This window comes from Psammomys obesus, unplaced genomic scaffold (genome assembly GCF_907164565.1).
Source record: "Psammomys obesus unplaced genomic scaffold, mPsaObe1.curated_primary_1811, whole genome shotgun sequence".
NCBI lineage: Eukaryota > Metazoa > Chordata > Mammalia > Rodentia > Muridae > Psammomys > Psammomys obesus.
In genome coordinates this window covers 5383446-5399726 of record NW_026585609.1, presented here as the reverse complement: position 1 = coordinate 5399726, position 16281 = coordinate 5383446, and the positions used below count along the sequence as shown (strand labels likewise).

General features: G+C 40.8%; 1 protein-coding gene across 5 annotated transcripts in view; it reads right to left on the bottom strand.

Moving 5' to 3' along the window:
• Grin2b (glutamate ionotropic receptor NMDA type subunit 2B) overlaps positions 1-16281 on the bottom strand; it is a 434130-nt gene that overhangs the window by 327305 nt on the left and 90544 nt on the right. The gene's annotated exons all lie outside the window — the stretch shown is intronic.

The window sequence follows — 16281 nt, the reverse complement described above, 5'->3', positions numbered from 1 at the left end:
TGTGTGTGTGTGTGTGTGTGTGTGTGTGTGTGTGTGTGTGTGTGTGTTCTACATGCTTGCCTGTAACACACATTCTGATCCCTACTGCATTCATCCAGGAACAGGTCTGAGAAGTGAAGAAGGTGAGGGCATCGGGAGAAACTTTGGTCTAGTTTAGGAATCTGCACACTGTTAAAACAAAGCACAGCTCTCCTCTCCAAGGAAATAAGAGCTTGTTTATTCTGAGCCAACGATGAGTCACCATGGCCCAGGAACATGGATTTGACTTGCTCAGAATAACATGTTCCAACATGGAATTGATTACACAATATTTTTTCTAGACAGAGAACAAAATAAAGTCATAAATTAGGTCATTTTCCAAATGGTGTATTAGAGCAGAACAGGGAAGACTGGTAACAGACGTGGATGTGATCTGGTGACATTCTTAGATTTTAGGTCAGTAGAGGTTAGTTTGTTGGTGCATCTCAAAGGTGTTACATGACAGTTGAAAGGATGATTAGGTCAAACACAGATGTGGACAATGAGTGGCCATTAAAGAGACTAAACATAGCCAAGGCAATTTGTCTCTGTATCTGCAGTATTCCAACTCTTCAAAATCACAAAGTTCTTATCCAGGCAATCTACCATTTGGGATATTTGACTTAGGTCCATGGCTTTTTTTTTTTTTAGAATTTCAGTTCTCACAACCTGAAAGTCGGTTTTTCTCTTCAAACAACAAGTCTCAAGGACTTCATTTGGGAATCTAACCTGCTCATAAGACAAAGCATGTGTGCGTGAAGGAAGATAAAAAACGGCAAAGTATTGAGTTTAGTAGAAAGTCCATAACTAACAGCATTGTCAAAGTATGGCTGTAGTCAGCCTCAACCAGAAATACATGAACACTAGGCAGAGTTGATCAATACTTACGCCTGATCCAAAGCCAGGTGACACCCAGTATCTGGAGATGATACTGCGGAATCTATACCTTTCGTGGGTGTTCAAGGCAGCACTGTTATGCATGAAAAATGGCAAAGTCCTCCTCAGAAAAGTGGAGGGCACCTGTGATCCCAGCTCATCCCTGCACACACAAGCTTCAGACCTGGAATGGCTAGCAGTTTTCCTAATGGAATAAACTAATATAGCCCAGTTCCTATCAAGCTGTGGGGTAAAGGCTGTTTTCAGATTTATTTCTATAGCTGTACATGCTAGTTTGATGTCAAATGCATTTTTCACTATATATTTTATTTAAAAATTGAAAAAAAAATTCATATAGAGCTGCCTTAAAAGGATCAGCCTATATGACACTTGCTTTACAAATCCACATGCCCTCACTTGTTCTGGCTTTGGTCCAAGCCCGGGTCCTGGACCACACTCAACCGGTGAAGGAAATAGGAATGAGAACACAGAGCAGCTAACAGACGGTCATCTCTAAACAGTGCATGTGAAACTACAGTGGGTGTTTGGGGTGGCAGGTTTTTTACTAGAGTGTTGAATAAACAAAGAGAGCCAGGTGAAGAAGAACTAGAGACCAGGCAGCAGGACTTCCCACGGGCAAGGGGAAAGATCCGACCAAAACAGATACTGTCTTTTCCTTGGCGCCCACTCTTCAACCCTCCACTTTGCTAGGTTATCCCAGATCAATATTTCTCAGCCTGTGGGTGGTGACCCCTTTGAGGGTCACATATCAGACATCCTGCATATCAGATATTTACATTATTAGTCATAACAGTAGCAAAATCGTACTTAGGAAATAGCGGTAAAATAATTTCATGGTTGGGGGGTCACCACAACATGAAGCACTGTATTAGAGGGCTACAGCATTAGGAGGATGGAGAATGTCTGCTCTAGATCCATTAGCATCCTTATTCTCCAATGATCTTCTGATATGTGCCAGCTCCAGGCTTCCATGTCTCCTAACAAAATGTCATATGACATTAGCGCAGCAGATGTCCACAGAATAAATATTCACTCTTCAGCACATACGTATCACTCCTTCTGTGATATGCCCCAAGGGCTCTGCTCAGTAATACAGTTGTTCATTTCATAACCCCAGGTTATAAGCCCATGTAACATTAAAATAGACGGGGTACAGAAAATTTAAATAAATAACCCCAGACTATGGAGGACATGGGACACTTAGCCAGACAGCTATTTCTAGCATCTATGCCTTTAACCACTAACTGCTCAACTCTCACAATGTAGGCACTGAAAAATAAATTCTCAATCTGGAAAACAATTACAAAGGTGAACAGAAACATCTTAGAAAAAAAAACATATAAAGGCACAAAAAATGAAAACAAAATGATAATGGATAGCATAAATGACTTTCAAAAAATTTCCTCAGCAACAGACAATATTTACACAAACAATTACTTTACAAATGGCCATACAGTTCAAAGAAGTTTTATAAAACAAACTGCCATTGATGTTTTTAAAAATACTTTCATAAGTATAAAAAAAAAATTCATGGAAATAAAAGTTTTGTCTCTCCTCAAAGCTTAGAAAGAAAGAAAGAAAAAAAAGAAAGCTAATATGTCAGGATGGGAGGAAAAGGCTCAGAATTCAAAAGAACTCTTAGAAAAAAGATCATCAAAAGATAGCATGAATAGGAACAGAAAAAGAAATCCGACTTCCTAAGAGGCCAGATTGGTGCTTAGTCGGAGTGGCCTGTTTTCAGAGCACCTGGGACGTTCTTCAGTCTTACACTTTGCCAGTCTTCTAGGGCAAGTAATGATTATGGAAAATGAGCAGCAAAGGAGGGGGGGGGGAGTTGTGAATCTTATAGGTATTATTTCTTTGGCGCAGTGTTGGAAAGAGAAGAAGGCCAATATATGCTTCCCTGGGCTGGGATCTCAGGCTTTTACTTCTGCAATTGGCTCAATGGCCAGGCACGATTACACCCACCTTCTTTCTGAACTGTGAGGAAAACTATGATGTGTCCTCAAATGTATGGTGACATTGGTTCCATCTTGATAGTCATGAGCCTAGCCCCTAGGCCTGACACAGTGCTCAGACAATCTTTATCCATTCCAGAGATCTACTGGATTCTTTGTTCCAGTGAGGAGTCGGATACAGCCTGGGGCAGTGTGGCTCAACAGCAGGGGACTTGTCTAGCACAGACGCAAGGCTGGTCACCAGCGCCAAAATGAATAGACATCCAACCCATGAGCAAGCAATGAAACAGCTGAGTTGGCATTAAAAATAGAAAGCAAAAATAATGGAAGCAGAAGGTGAAATTGATAAAATAATTAGAATGCGGGAAAAAAAAGTCAATTCAGGGTTGAAGAGTAGGCTTTGTTGTTTAATAGCACCGGATGCTCTCGCAGAAGACCCAGGTTTCATTCCCTGCCCACCTACCGGTCCACAACCGTCTGTAACTTCAGTTCCAGGAAATCCAAAATGCTCTCCTGCCTTCGCACGCACCAGGCATATATGTAGTCCACATGTATACATGCGGCCAAACACTCATTCACATAAAATGAAAATACAGATTTTTCTGGTGGATGTATACAAAGAGATTTTCTTTGTTATCGAAAAAATTTTCATACACTGTATTCTAATCATGCTTTTCCCCTCCTCCAGCTCCTTCCAGTTTGGTTGCTTTTAAACATAGGTTTTAAAAGGAGACAATTGGCAGTAATTAACCACTAAATTAATATACATAACACATAGAGACATGGAAAACAAAATTGCACTCTACCTATTTAGTCTGGGATAGGGCACTAAAAATGCCTTTTTATCCAAGTCTGCAGAAGGAATTCTAGGTTAGCACAGAATAATTACCCAACTTAATAACATTTAGTGCTTCATTTTCCAACTACTTTGTAACCTTTGCCTAATTAAGTCTCACAAAACCTCTGCAAAGGATGTGCATATTAAACACCCATTTCACAAATGGAAAAAACAAGTGCGTGAGGTTAAGTGACTTACCTAGAGATGAGAGAGGGGCTGGCATCACAGTCTGTTCCCCAAGACTATGGCAAGCCATTCCCACCCTCCTAAATGGTTGTGCTCTCAACCCCAAAGCTCTTCTGGAATGCCACCGTGCATTTTTGCAGCAGTAAAATTGTCATATACCTGGCCTTCATTCAAGTGACAAAAACCTATATCTGAGTCCAGGAAGGTTAAATACTAGGCAGTTGCACACAAAAACATATGATCAAAGTTCACTTCCCTTTACTGTCTTTCTCCTGCCTGGTCGGCCAGAAGGCTTGGTCTTCCTCAGGCCTATAAGGAAAGCTTGACCAAGGAATGTTGAACCATGTAACCTAGATCCAGAAAAAGGAGCGCTGCATGTTCTCTTTCATCTGAAGCTTTGGATTCCAGATATCAGTGCAGTCCTCACCAAAGAAACTTCTCTTTGCAACAAATAGAGACCATTGCACAAACCACAAGGAAGCAAAATAGAGCTCTGGAGCCCAGTTCCAATGACTAGATCTACAAAACACTCCCACATCTAAGGCTTAGGGAAGATTTCAGAAGAAGGAAAGAAAAGACTGTAAGAGCCAAAGGATCAGGGAGGTGGCTGTGAGACTGTGTCTTCCAGTAAGGTCAGAAACTACACCCACAGAGCTTTAGTGACATGACTGCCTGAACATGAGGTGAACAAAAAGTATACCAAGGAGGGTACCAAAGTGGGTGGGGAAAGCCTACGAGATCTCAACCCTACACAAAGAACTCCAGACAACTAGAGGAATGCTGAGAATGAGAGAAAAGGCTTTTGCAGGAAAAAGTACATGAAGTTACCCAATAACAAATGGTCAGCCCTAAATACATGTATACTAGTGACATTATACAGACTGATGGGTTGTATTTAGGAATATGTGTGTACCTGAATAAAGACATGTAATAACAATTAATAAAAAAGAAGCAAAGACCTTGTAAGAGGACAAAGAAGGATATACCAGAGGCTATAGGGGGAGGGAAAGAAAACGATATAATTAATATCTTAAAAATAAAAGAGAAAATGAATAAAAAGAAAAAATGTTTAAAGCTTTGTCAAGGTTATGGGTGGGACCCTCACATGAGTATGAACCACTCAAACACTTTTCCTGACCTAACTCTATCCTCCCTGTGCTGGGGAAACTGAGGCCTGTAGCCCACCAGCCTTGCAGGGTTGATAGCTGGCCTGCCTGGCTTCCTTCATGCCTCTAGCAACCCTTACCATAGCTGGAAATCTATCCTGAGTTCCAGTCCATCAACTAGAACCCTGACCCTATTCTGGTTCCTACTTCTGCCTTCTATCTATGCTGTATAAGACTACCAGATTCTCCATAAAGGATGAGTCTAGACCTGAGGTCTTTCAGCCCACCAGGGCCCTATCATCTGCCATGTCCTTTACTGCTGGATTATACCAACCGTTTAACCATCTTCACACTCACTGTCCCCTGTGCCTGCTGCTCCTATTCCATGGCACCTTGAAGTTGACCTTCATGACCTACGGCCTTGTTGAACAGTGAGGAGACTGTTTCAGTGCGAATGTCAACAGGAGTCACATCTCTGTGGCATCCTTACTACCAAAACATTGGCCCCTCCTTTCGCATCACCTTTCTGCTTATTTGCAGAAGCTTTGGGCTTCTTCATCCGAGGAGGCTTGCCTGCCTGACATCATCTCTTAGGAAATACACTGTGCCAGGTAAAACTGCACTCTCAATAACCTGCTCACTGACCTGTCTAGTAATAGCTCAAGCATTTTCATCCAGGAGAACATAAGGGGTGGCAATCTACCTAGAGGCGGAAGCTGGGACTTAACTATAAGTAGCATCACTCGGTAAAACCATTTTTATTAGCGCAATGGGTACTGAGGAGACAAGGTGCTTCTTGAAGGCCTATAGAACCAGGATTGACTGCTTTTCTCCTAATTTCCCTTCATCACATTGCTGTACCCGCATAGGTAATTAGGTCTCTAGACTCACATATGGAAGAGTCACAGGATGGAATGGAAGGCAGGTGTCAGGCTTTTCCCTGTATACAGTATGACTCTTTTTGTTGTTTTTGTTTTGAGATTGGGTCTGACTATGCAGCCCTTGCCTGCCTGGAACTCACTGTGTAGACTTGGCTGGCCTCAAACTCACAGCCATGCCTTCCTAGGATTAAAGTCACCCCTGTGACTTCTGCCCATCCCAGTCAGGACTTAGCAGAGGCAATACTACTCCGACACCACTGTGTGTATTCTTCACCTTGGCAGAGCAAACGCCTTGGCACCATGAGCTCTGACACTGCAGACTCCGGCAGGAGTCAGACCCATCCAAGCAGACTTCCTCTGCAGAGGACATTTAAGGCAGCAGCTTAGCAGCCCCACATTCCAGCCATACCAGACAGGCTCTGCTCATCGTCAGGATTACGGATTCACGGCCACCTTCAGCTGATTGCCATCTTCCGTCTTCTGGAATGTGATCTTTAAATGTGTTATGTATTTCATTTGTGTAACGCCCTGGATCCTGGATTGGAACACAATGGCAGTAGATTACACTATTTATTTTACATACTTGAAGATAGAGCCTCTTGAACTCGGTATGCAAATGCCTGTGAATATTATGCAAATCTGTGTTTTCTGCCAAGAGGTTGGCATTTTTCTTCTGATGGGAATGTGAATCCAATTCTAGAAGGAAGAACATCTTCCTTGCATCAGCTCCCTCCCTCTCCTTCAATGAAGGTCCTGACCAGCATTAATGTTGCTAAGCCCTGGGAAATTGTCGGTGCCACTGAATTACACTTCAGCCTACAGTACCCATTTCAAGGCATTGCTCAGTGCTTCTCAGTAGGTGTGTTTCAAAAGAAATGAGGCTCATGCACCTTCCCTGCCAATCTGGAATTTTATTCTTAAGCCCGTGGTAGCTGGTAGTCTCCTTCATAATTCTAAATTTAAATGTTCTCACCTACCATCCAGATGAGCCACATAGCTATCAAAAGAAATGAAAACCAGTTCACAAAGCTTTCTAAAGTGAAATTAAAATGGTGCTGGAGTGGCAACTGTAAGGTTGAATTCTCCATTTGACCTCAGACAGTGAACGGTCTGTGTCATATACAGGCAGCCCACACTATCACCCCTGCCATCGCCCTCAGCACCAAAGAGGTGCACAGACCTAAGAGAAACTATGGAAGAGACTTACCGAATCAGTAACTATTTATCCAACAAGTACAGGATGCTCTTTTAAATTGTCAAAAATATAAATGTTAAGAGTCTCCTTGCCCTGGGAGGAGAACTCCCCCTTTCAAGCGCACTAGGGAACAGGGATGGGAGGGGGGAGGAGGAAGGGTGGGCCTGGGAGGAGATGAGGGAGGTGGGCTACAATCAGGATAGAAAGTGACTAAATTATAAAAAAATTAAAAATTAATTTATTTATTTATTTATTTATCAATTTGAAAAAGAGTCTCCTTGCCCTTGGGAAGTAAAGAGTCAAATGAAAATGGTGGTGACAGAAGGAAAGCTCACACCCACATCCCTGCCTGTGTCTTACTTTCCTCCCAACCACCTCTTTCTTTGAACCCAACTGCTTAAACACTATCTCTTTTAATGAACCCCAACTCTGTTTTCAAGAATATTGATGATAATTAACATTAACACATATTTTGCATTAGGCGCCACACTCAGCTTGTGATTTGAGCTTCATGATAACAATACTTGCCCAACCTCTCGTGGTTAATTTAGATCCAAATCAAAGAAACTGTCCTGTGACTATACATACAGAAGTGTGGGGACAAACAGAACTGATTCCATAGGCTAATGCAAGTGTCCCCCAAACAGAGCGGAGCTCCTCAAAGTACCTCTCCAAATAGTTTTCACTAGTGTTATACTGATGGAGGGAGAGAAAAAGTCTCTTGCTCCCAATGGCCCAGTCCTAATTTGTATTTTATGCTGCTATATCAAATTCAACAAACTTTCCACACCCTCCTTCGCCCCACTCTCTTTGTAAAAGATTATATGTGTAATTTTTTAAACTACCACAAGTTCTTAAGATGAAATGCCACAGTGGATAGACTGATTTTCCCTTTGTTGGTGAAGTTTCCTGATTGGCCCAGGAGGCTGGTGGGTACACAGATGCCCAGGCACTTGGAGTTGCAGCAGTACACGTAATAAAGCTGCACCTCTCATTCCATCCAGCTTCCAATGATTTACTTATACCTCTGAGCTATTCAGAAGTGACACAGGTAAGGCAGAGATTGACACGGTGGATAAAAACAGTTCTTTCTCGCCAGCTGGGTGAGGTTGTGCATGCTTTTCATCCCAGCACTCGGGGAAGCAGAGGCAGGTGGATCTCTTTGAGTTTGAGGCAGTCCAAAGTGAGTCCAGGACAGCCAAGGCTACACCACAGAGAAACCCTGTCTGGAAAAACAAAGTCCTCTCTATAAATTACAAACATTGTCAAAAGCCCAGCTTTATATGGCAAGGTCCAAGCTTCCAAAAGGACTCCCAAAGGCTACCTATGACCCATATGAGTCACAGTTCTTTTGGTGACTTTGGGGGAGTAGAAGTATTCAACTACCCCCAAGAACAATGTAAAATGAGAGGAGTTGTAGAGAATGAGCTTTAAAACTTGCTATATACGACAATGCCCTTGATGTCCTGCAGAGTTGGTTGATGAAGCTAGAGGATTCCAAGCTCACAGTGGGAAGGATGACCTGGAGGCAGACTGAGTTTCTGACCAAGAACATCTTCATTTCCCCTGAGAAACATTCTGCTGGCTCTGGGCTTTGTTCAATATTCAAATTGGCTTGATCAACATTGATCAATGGCTAACACTTGGCCTGGATCTAGTACGTCTGTACAAATAAATTTGATTAAGACATTCTGAACAGCCTTTGAATTGCATCTAAACAGTCATATTTTAAAAAAGCAAACACTATTTCATCAATATTATCAATAAAATATTCATAGGACCCGTACGCACACTGACTTCTAATTGCATGGCTGCCTGCTGAGACCATATATGTTCCTGCTATTCCTGTGCCAATAGAGAATGATGCAGATGGCAGAAAGCAAAGGGCAATGGGAACCTTTAACAATGATATTTCCAGAAAGATTTTAGTAAAAGGAAAATCTTCAAACTGTGACTTCAAGTGGAAGATAAACCATGAACCAGTGTCATTCAAATCAACTAATCCATTGGAGAAAAGTAGGAAGAAATAGATCAAAATATTAGATATTAAGTATGCATCAAAATTCTCTGACCGACATTAACTAATTCCAAATTGCAAAATTGTTAGACAATTGTAGATACCCGTGAAAATTTCTTATGACTGTATGTCTCACTTTAATATATATCTGAAAAGCCATGCATAAAACCCAATGATATAATTTAATCTCTAGAGATTTGAAAACTATATACTCAGAATCACATTATGAAAGCTTATATTTGCAACCAGATTTTAGAAAAAATCGTGATCCATAAAAACTCCACCAAGAGCAACAATGAAAACAACAGATTTCTTAGGTCTCCTGTCTGTGTGTGTATGTATATTCATGTATGCGAGCGTGGGGCACAGGATTTGGAAGTCAGAGGACAACCTCTGCATGGGTCCTCTCCTTCAGCCTCATTTGAGACAGGTTCTATTGTTATTCTCTGATGCATTGGCTAGGGCAGCTGGACGGAAAGCTTCCAGGCCCTTTTCTGTCTTCAGGTCCAATCCTGCTGCGGAAAACTGGGTTTACACACATCTACCACCACATCTGCTTTCACACGGGTGTTGGGGACCTGAGCTCAGGTCTTCATGCTTGCATAACAAGCTTAAAACCACTAATCCAGGTCCTCAGCCCAATATTATACATATATATATATATGTAATATAATATATATACTTTATTTATCTGTTTATTGACATGTGTGTCTCATAGCACTCATAGAGATGAGAGAACATCCTGCAAAAGTCAGTTCTCTCTTTCCACCATGTGCGTCCTGGGAATAGAACTCAGGTTTTCGAGCTTGGTAGCAAGCACTTCTACCTTTTGTGGTAGTTTCTTTGAATTGTCGACTTGACCGCATCTAAACCACCTGGGAAGGTAGTCACAGTGAGAATTGTATATGCCAGATTGTCCTGTGGGCCTGTCTATGGGAGACTATCTTGATCATGTTAATTGAGGTGGGGGGACCAACTGTGGGTGGCACCATCCCTCGGTGAAGGATTCTGAACTGTGTAAGAGTAGAAAAAGCAAGCCAAGTGCATACATGTGTTCATTCCTTCATCTCTGATTCTAGACTGTGAGTGCAATGTGACCATTGTCCTGAGCATCTCTCTGTGTGACCTCCTGCAATAATGGGCTATAACCAGGGGCTGGGAGCTGGAATAAAGTCTTTCCCTCTAAGTTTCTTCTGTTGGGTATTTTATCACAGCAACAGGTAACAAAACTAAGATACCCATTGAGTCATCTCACTAGTCACAACCCAACCCAACATTTTTAAGAGAAAAGGAAAGTTTGTATTTATCTTCTTGTGAAGTGATTATGGTACATAATTATGTTTACCAATATGCCAAGTAATTTAAAATTTACTGCAGCTATGAACAGAAATACACAAGAGAAATTATAATGAACATATTTGGAAATAAATTAAATTACAATATAATTTTTACCTAACTGTCCTAAGGATTTCTTACTTTTAAAGAGCAGTAGAGAGGGCAGGATGGAACATGACACATATTCACAAGGAGAACAAATGAGCATAAAACATTTTGGAAAATCCAATTGGCATTATGGATCAAGAAGCCTTAAAAATGTTCACACCTCTGACCCTGTAATTCAATTTCTGGGAATTTCTCCTAAGGAAATAAGGCAAAATACAGACAGAAAGGCTTTACATAGCAAAGTCTCCACTACAGCATCATTTGTAACAGTGAAAAATTGCAAGTAATTAAATGGCTGACACTAAGAAGGTGGTTAAGTAAATTATGCTATAGCGCTATGACAGAATGCTAAATAGCCTAAAAAATTATGTTTACCAAGAGTTTGTAATAACATGGAATAATCCCTTTGCTTATGCTATGAAGTTAAATCAAAAGCAGAGGCAGAAGAAACGGTATGGTTTCATCTATTTAAAATTGCATACAAAAATGCTAGAAGGCAATATCAATTGTCTTTGTCAGAATTTGAGTGATTTGTTTTCGTTCTGCCAACTTCTCTGTTTTTCTCCCTAAAATATCCCACAATGAGCATATGTTACCTTCATAATCAGAAAAAAAATGCTAGTTATATGTCATGCATTTTTCAAGGATGTATAGCAGCTATTTAATAGGAAAATATAGGGAACAGAGAAAGGATACATTGAAATTAGGCAAATAACCAGATGAATGAAGATTCCTGTCTCCCTTTCAGTAATGCCACTAAATTTTAAAGACTATGTTGTGATTAGCAATTACAAGCATGTGAAATATTTACCTCATTATCTGGGCAAAATTAAGTTAAGTTCATCAATCTGTCTTGAGTCTCCTATTTCCTACTCGTGACTTAAAAGACTCATACAATGGATCATGTTGGCAAGAATCATCTCTGTAGAATGAAAGTCATGATCCAATTTTAGGTTATCCAGTTTATTTAAAGTGCTTGCTTCAACCTCTCGCATGCACATATAAAGACCCATGCACTTTGGGTAAACATGATATGTGTGTACAGCAAACACATACTAGAGGATATTAGAACTGGGTAGTACTGGTTGATTTAATTCAAATCACAACCCCAGTGATTTGAATAGGAATGGCCCCATGGGCTCATATATTTGAATGAGGGAGTGGTACTACTACACAGGGATTAAAAGGTGTGGCCTTGTTGAAAAAAGTGTGTCATTGTGAGGTGTGGTTTGAGGTTTCAAGTGCTCAAGCCAAGCCCAGTACTTCTCTCTTCCTGCTGCCTGGGGTGCAGCTGTAGAACTCTAAATTACCATGTCTGCCTGCATGTCACCATGTTCCCCTCCATGAAGATAATAGACTAAACCTCTGAAACTCTAAGCAAGCCTCAATTAAATGCTTTGTTTTATAAGAGTTGCTATGGTCATGGTGTCTTTTCCTAGCAACAAAACACTGACTAAGACAGCCTCTCTCCCATTCTATGAAGAAACTGAGAACCAGTGAAGTTACAGAACTCAAAACTCTCTCAAGCTCCCTTAGTTGAGACTGTCACATTTACATTTGAATTCTTTAGCTGTGAGGAACTGAGAAGCTAAAGTAACAACACCATGATGCTCAGCTTTAACCCCAGCCAGGAAACAACTTCGTCCACATTCTGTACGTTCCTCGACTAAACAACATGACCAGCCACTATGTGGCTGAGCTGCCGTCCATGCTTAGAACTGTTGTTGGTGGTCTCAATCAGCAGAATCGAGCAAAGGCAGATTGAAAAGCAGAGTCTAAAGCGATGCCTACTTCACTGGTGCTTCTAGGCATGAGCTGCTCTTTTGAGAATTTGCAAGGCCAGAATTTTAGGAGCTCTTGAGAAATGACAGAAAAACAGGTTCTATGAATCCAACTCTAGCCAAGTGTCCATCTGCCTTCTAAGTCCTGCTTGTAGAGGTTAATGGGGTGATGTGAAAAGCTTTTGATTCAAGCACCACAGAAAACTAGGTACTGTGGTACATACCTGTAACCACAGTTACTAAGGGGCAGAGGCAGGAGAATCAGGTATTTGAGCTCATCCTTTGTTATATAGTGAAAGCCCATTTGGGATATGGTAAAAGTGCCTCTAAAAAAGAAAAGAAAGAAGGGAAGGAAGAAAGAAAAGAAGGAATGAAAAAAAGAAGGAAGGAGGGAAGGAAGGAAGAAAGGAAGGGAAGGAGGGAGAAGAAAGAAGTTCTGAATATAGAACTTTATATCTCTCTCTTTTTCTAAGATAGTTCTTCTAACTTTGGAGGCTAGGGGGTATCTATTGACTTAAGAGTCCTTGTGGGTATACTGATTATAGAATAAGTTGACTGAATCATGACTTGAAACACATTGGTACAATTCTTAAACTTCCTTTCTTTCTAATGGGCACTATCATGGTCATGGGTATATTATATCATTATTAATTATATTATATATCATGTCTATACTACTTAGAAAAATTTAATACACAATTATTTTCTGCATATAGAAACTCAAGGTGATACACACTACCTAAAAAAATATGACTAGCCCATGTGCCCATCAACAGATGAATGGATGAGGAAACTATGATACATATACATAGTAGAATTTTTCAGCCACAAATAAAATGAAATCATGGCATTTACAGAAAAATGGATGGAACTGGAGTTATGTGAAATGCAATAAGCCAGACTCAGGAAAAATACCGTGTGTTTTCACTCATATGTGGAATCTAGTTTTGTTGGTTTTTTTTTGTTTTGTTTTGTTTTGTTTGTGTGTGTGTGTGTGAGAGAGAGAGAGGGGGGGGAAATAAAAAGATCGTAAGAGAGGAAGGAAGTGTAGCAGAATAGATGTGTCATAAACACAGAAGGCGGAACTACATCAACAAGAGTGCGACAGAAGAGTGAGGAAGACGATAGAGGAGAGACACAAATTAGAACAATGCACAATCACACATGTATGAAAACGCCATAACAAAGCCTAGCACTTTTCATGTTAACTTTTTAAACTTGTAAGTTACAAAATTTAACGTAATGATAGAACTAAAAATGAAGTGGGCAAGTGAAGGATGACAGTATGATTGAGGAGGAGGAGGAGGGGTGAGGAGAGAAGGCACCACCACTGCAGAGGCTCCTTTAATTGGCAATAGGCTCAGGGCTGAGAGCAGCCAGGCAGTGCCAGGGCAATGAGTAATAGTGGATGGGAGCTGAGGAAGCTAAGGGGCAGGGTGAGCTCGGCTCTGACAAGCCCATGGAGGATTGTAATTAAAGATCAAGGCAGATATTTGGAACAGCATCAAGGTGAGGCTAGGGTATCCAGCAAAAAGAACAAACGTCTGCAGCATGGCCACGGTGAGTGAGGCCACAGAAACCATCAATCTAGACGAAGTTATGGAAATGTGGACAAGTTAAGGGTGTGATTATTAAAGCCACAGCAGCATTTGGAAATTCTGAAATGTCATCTTCAGAGTGAGTGTAATATGCCCTACATGGTAATAGCTTCTGTAAGTCATGCTAGGAAATAACTGCTGTTTCCTTATTCCCATCATAAGGTGATCTCACAGCTCTATAGACAGATGGCATCCTCAGCAAAGTTCACAATATAAAATGCACCAGAGAAGCTGGGCCTTTGATCTTTCAACATAGAGATGACCCATACTTCTTGAGCAAGCTAATTTTATTCACACACACACACACACACACACACACACACACACACACACACAGTTTTTCACTGTCTACCATGACTTTGACATAGAGTATTGGAATGACCTTGAGAAGCTGTTAAACGTCTTGGACCACAGTTTTTTGCCTTCTGTGAAATATTTATCTTTCAGAACCCTTGTGAAAAATAAATGGTGGTGGACATAGCTATGGTCAGAGTATCTGGCTCATAACAAATACTAATTATGACCAGAGTTATGATGAAGATGCTTTAACTACAAAGGCAAATCTCTTCATTCCCTGTGCTTCTACATCACTCTAAAGAAACAGCCACCCTGCCCTTCTGTCTTCCTTCACCCAACTCTAAGAAACAGAGAAGAAAGGGAGAAAATCCTGGCAGGATAGAAAAACCTCTTACCAGCCTGAGCCTATTTTTATAGTACACCTCACTGTAGTGTGTCTCCGTCAGCGCACACCCTGACCCATGCAAGGTCCCCAGGGGCTAAGCACACTGGAGTTCCTTGCAGAATCTGTCCAAATGGATTGCCTGCCAGGCGAGCAGCTCCCAAATAAAAAGCTCCCTGACCTCACTCCCATTGCACTGAAAAGCCAAAAGTTACCACAGAACACGTACCAAACGGACAAACCTCAATAAAAGGAGCTCAAGATGATCAGCTAGGAGACTCCCAAATCTTTAACATTTGAAAGTATTGCAGATGAAAATATTAACCTCTTTACCTGTCATTCCCCCAAAAAAGATCTCCAGAGCACTTATGCAGCCCAACTGTTTAAATCTATAGAAAAGGCAGGCCCTCCAGCTATGCTCAGAGATCTTTGGAAATCATTAACAATGGGATCTTGGGTAAGATGCTTTTCTCTCAGGATGTTGTACAAGATAATCTCAAAAATTCCTACCAGAAATTATAGTCTACAGGTCTCTGAATACTATTTAATATATACATACATACATACAAATATATACATTATATATATATATGTATATATTAAATAGTCTTATATATATACACATATGTATATAGGAAGGCAAAAAGAGATGGTTGATAGATAAAACTATTTAGATGGGGGCATATGGAAAATATGTAGTGATAGCATAGTTTCATTGAAAAAGCCACCATAAATGAGTCTTACTCAATTCATTAGTTGAGCTGAGGGACTGGGCTCCAGGGCATGATTTTCTTAACAACTTGATCCTTATCATCTTTTTTTTTTTTTTTTTCTGCTCTGATTCTCCCACATCATGTTGGTAGTAAAGGTGTTCCTAAGTATGAATTTGTTATACCAACAAGGGTTGATTTCATTGATGAGGATGGAAGGGGGAATGAGACAAAGAGGGAGGGAGGGAGGAGGGAAGAAGCGAAAAAGAGAGAGAGAGAGAGAGAGAGAGAGAGAATACTGACAACACAGGTTGAATGTGGTTTTCTGTTTGTTTGTTTTTTCCTCCTTTCCTTTTGAGCTAATCAAATTCACAATCAACAAATGGGGCCATGAGTATCTGAGACTAGAATGTATCGTTTTCTGCTTTATTATTTTTTATCTAGAGTCTAATATTTTTGAAATATAATTAGAGAAAATAATATAACTTACTGAAAATGACATGCCTGCCACTATGCCTTGTCATTTATATATGTATTTTCATTTACTACTCAAAACTTATTGGAGATGAGTCAAGCTTCTTGTCAAACACAATACCACTGACTCATGGCAAAGTGAAGATCTGAACCCAGGATTACCCAGTTTCCAGCACAGAGCTATTAACTGCAGGAGTGTAGTTTTTCCCTTGTTTTCCACAGCAGACAGAGTACTCTGAATGCACATAACAAGCTAGACAGCCTACAAACACCTGTAACCCAGCTCCGAAACAGAGGCAGGAGGATCACTGGGACTTACTGGCTTTCCAGCCTGGCCAAGAAAAATTCAGCCCCAGATTCAAGCATAGACCCTACTCAAAAGAATAGACAGAGAGTAATAAAGGGTATCAGGCAGCCTTTTGGGACCTCTGCACACGTGCACAGGTCTCATTCACTCACAGAGATCCACACACACACTCACAGAGATCCACACACACACT